The following is a 4423-nucleotide window of genomic DNA, read 5'->3' on the forward strand; positions in this document are numbered from 1 at the left end:
TTAGCCTCAGATCCTTTACATAGAAGGCTAGCTAAAATAAACTTACCTTGGACGAGGGTAAAGTTTAGTCAGTTCTTAGGGGAGAGTAATCCACAGCTTCTCGCCCTCTGAACATTCTCCCAGATATGTAGGTCTGGGAGAGTCTCCTCCTGTTCTTCGGAATCTGGAGGTAGACAAAGACAGTACGATACGATCTTGCATCGGGATGACTAACCGATAATGATCATAATCTGACAATTTTTCCGGCTTGAGGCACCGGAGTCAGATTAAAGACACATACTGAACTAAAGGCGTATGTGCAAAGCTTGTCGGAGTGTAGAGAGTCAAGCTGAGTTGACTCGTCACGTGGTGATGACAACAGCCATGTGCAAAACACTCACAACTTTATCGTCTATGTGGAAAAGGTTGCTAACAGCGCTCTCTATGAGAGGCCCTCGCATATAACTATACGAGGAAAAGGCGATAGAGTTGTTTGAATGTGGGGCAGGTTCATCGACAAGCTAAGTTGATCACATTCTTGTTGTGGCATCCTACTAGAATTGGTCACGGTCTGCACCAACTCTCCCCAAGTTGGCCAGACTTAAAACTAGAAATAAGGTTTGCAGCTATGTGAACCTAGAAACTGTAAAGGAGTTGAAAGAACTTAAAGGAATTGAAAGAGGCCTTGAGGTATATCCTCTTGGTAAAGACCCACAAAAGCTCACAAAAGTGGCTTCGAAGGGCAAAACTGGTTCATCCAAAACAATTGGAGAGCTTAAAGCAGAACCAATTCGAATGAAACACTATTGGTGAAACTTCATCATGAGAACGTCACAAGCTGATCACGCTCTATGATATGACTAGTATTATGTTGCTTCTAGTAGGCTAAGCGCAAGCCGAAACATCAACATGTGAAAGTCGTAGAATTTTGCAATCAAACTGTGGCTAGTACTGTGATGTTACTAGTAACCTGGTGTTCCGTCATATGGCCAAGAGAGCATTTGAAGGCGAAACTTCTGCATGGGAAAGCTGCATCATGATCAAAATTTTATATCGAGTATTATGTTGACGTTAGTAGGCCTTGGCCGAAAACGCAGCATGTGAAAGGTATAGATAAAAGTTATTGTTGCAGTCAGTACTGTGTAGTTACTAGTAGCTGGATTTAAGCTCAAAATGAGACACTGTTGGTGAAACTTCATCATGAGAATGTCACAAGCTGATCAAGCTCTATGATATGACTAGTATTATGTTGCTTCTAGTAGGCTAAGCGCAAGCCGAAACATCAACATGTGAAAGTCGTAGAATTTTGCGATCAAATTGTGGCTAGTACTGTGATGTTACTAGTAACCTTGTGTTACGTCATATGGCCAAGAGAGCATTTGAAGGCGAAACTTCTGCATGGGGAAGCTGCATCATGAACAAAAGTTTATATCGAGTATTATGTTGACATTAGTAGGCCCTGGCCGAAAGCGCAGCATGTGAAAGGTATAGATAAAAGTTATCGTTGCAGTCAGTACTGTGTAGTTACTAGTAGCTGGATTTAAGCTCGAAATGAGACACTGTTGGTGAAACTTCATCATGAGAACGTCACAAGCTGATCACGCTCCATGATATGACTAGTATTATGTTGCTTCTAGTAGGCTAAGCGCAAGCCGAAACATCAACATGTGAAAGTCGTAGAATTTTGCGATCAAATTGTGGCTAGTACTGTGATGTTACTAGTAACCTTGTGTTACGTCATATGGCCAAGAGAGCATTTGAAGGCGAAACTTCTGCATGGGGAAGCTGCATCATGAACAAAAGTTTATATCGAGTATTATGTTGACGTTAGTAGGCCCTGGCCGAAAGCGCAGCATGTGAAAGGTATAGATAAAAGTTAGCGTTGCAGTCAGTACTGTGTAGTTACTAGTAGCTGGATTTAAGCTCGAAATGAGACACTGTTGGTGAAACTTCATCATGAGAACGTCACAAGCTGATCACGCTCTATGATATGACTAGTATTATGTTGCTTCTAGTAGGCTAAGCGCAAGCCGAAACATCAACATGTGAAAGTCGTAGAATTTTGCAATCAAACTGTGGCTAGTACTGTGATGTTACTAGTAACCTTTTCTTACGTCATATGGCCAAGAGAGCATTTGAAGGCGAAACTTCTGCATGGGGAAGCTGCATCATGAACAAAAGTTTATATCGAGTATTATGTTGACGTTAGTAGGCCCTGGCCGAAAGCGCAGCATGTGAAAGGTATAGATAAAAGTTATCGTTGCAGTCAGTACTGTGTAGTTACTAGTAGCTGGATTTAAGCTCGAAGTGAGACACTGTTGGTGAAACTTCATCATGAGAACGTCACAAGCTGATCACGCTCTATGATATGACTAGTATTATGTTGCTTATAGTAGGCTAAGCGCAAGCCGAAACATCAACATGTGAAAGTCGTAGAATTTTGCGATCAAATTGTGGCTAGTACTGTGATGTTACTAGTAACCTTGTGTTACGTCATATGGCCAAGAGAGCATTTGAAGGCGAAACTTCTGCATGGGGAAGCTGCATCATGAACAAAAGTTTATATCGAGTATTATGTTGACGTTAGTAGGCCCTGGCCGAAAGCGCAGCATGTGAAAGGTATAGATAAAAGTTAGCGTTGCAGTCAGTACTGTGTAGTTACTAGTAGCTGGATTTAAGCTCGAAATGAGACACTGTTGGTGAAACTTCATCATGAGAACGTCACAAGCTGATCACGCTCTATGATATGACTAGTATTATGTTGCTTCTAGTAGGCTAAGCGCAAGCCGAAACATCAACATGTGAAAGTCGTAGAATTTTGCAATCAAACTGTGGCTAGTACTGTGATGTTACTAGTAACCTTTTCTTACGTCATATGGCCAAGAGAGCATTTGAAGGCGAAACTTCTGCATGGGGAAGCTGCATCATGAACAAAAGTTTATATCGAGTATTATGTTGACGTTAGTAGGCCCTGGCCGAAAGCGCAGCATGTGAAAGGTATAGATAAAAGTTATCGTTGCAGTCAGTACTGTGTAGTTACTAGTAGCTGGATTTAAGCTCGAAGTGAGACACTGTTGGTGAAACTTCATCATGAGAACGTCACAAGCTGATCACGCTCTATGATATGACTAGTATTATGTTGCTTATAGTAGGCTAAGCGCAAGCCGAAACATCAACATGTGAAAGTCGTAGAATTTTGCGATCAAACTGTGGCTAGTACTTTGATGATGCTTGTAGCCAACCGAATTGGTTGAAAAGCCCAATAAGTAAGCTAACTTGGGAGAGCTTGTTGGAAACCAAATGCTACTAGATTGGTCCAAATACATCCTTCAACAGGGGATCACTTGGCTCGCTTTACGAAGAGGAGCACAGCTATATGTGTTAATTCGGTATGAATCGCAAGATTTGTTTACCGACCTCTCTAACGCAAAAGGCGGTCTCGGCTTCGGCTGTTGACTGCGTCCGATTCAGGGTTATATAACTCTCGATTGAACACATTGATGTTCTATTGTTGGTGCTTCCAATAAAATTGGAACACTTAAAGCAGAACCGATTCAAATAATAGCATTCTGATCAATGATTGCATTCCTTGATCAAGAACTGCTGGAGTCATTGTGATGGCGAATTTTCTTCATAAGAAAATTGCAAAGAGACGGAACTTAATGAGACTAGTATTATGTTGTTTCTAGTAAGCGGAAGCTGAAACAGCAACATGTGAAAATCAAGTTTTGTTCAATGATCTCGAGGCGATAAGTACTATGAAGCAACTAGTAGCCTAAGCATGACTCAGATTTGAGACAGTCAAAAAGACTGGCGAAACTTCTTCACATGAAAGTTACATAGAGAACTACAAATGTATACAGCGAGTATTATGTTGTTTCTAGTAGGCGAAAGCTGAAACATCAACATGTGAAAGTTGTCTGCAAACTGTAGAACGATATGTGATTAGTACTGTGCTGTTACTAGTAGCCAGTCTGACTGTAGAAGCCAAGACAAAGGGAAACTAATGCATCTGAAAAGGACAAGTTATGGAAAGGTATGCACGATAAGTATTATGTTGTTTCTAGTAAGCGGCAGCTGAAACATCAACATGTGAACGTCGTTGTGTACAGTAACCTAGAACTATATAGTCCTTAGTAACGTGCATTTACTAGTACCTGTAATTGGTATTCAGACTCAGGCAGTTTGGAATAGTTTGGCAAAGATGCACCAGAGAAAACTGGGATTTGATACAGAAATTGTTGAATACAAGTATTATGCTGCTTCTAGTAGGTTGAATCCGAAACATCAGCATGTGAAAATTGAAAACATTTCTGGTTCGAATTGTCACAAGTATTTGGTGATCTGAGTAGCCAAACTCACTACAACGCCAATTGAAGGCAAAAATTCTCAACGGGAAAAGCTATTCTCATTGAATGAGCTAACAAGACGAGTATTATGTTGC

The 4423-nt window shown here is 40.9% G+C and overlaps 1 pseudogene; it reads left to right on the forward strand.

Moving 5' to 3' along the window:
- Window positions 1-3303: 3303 nt before the first annotated feature.
- On the forward strand, window positions 3304-3455 carry LOC142355987 (5.8S ribosomal RNA; annotated as a pseudogene).
- Window positions 3456-4423: the final 968 nt, after the last annotated feature.

Source organism: Convolutriloba macropyga, unplaced genomic scaffold (genome assembly GCF_964194025.1).
Source record: "Convolutriloba macropyga unplaced genomic scaffold, txConMacr16.3 SCAFFOLD_4872, whole genome shotgun sequence".
Classification (NCBI taxonomy): domain Eukaryota; kingdom Metazoa; phylum Xenacoelomorpha; order Acoela; family Convolutidae; genus Convolutriloba; species Convolutriloba macropyga.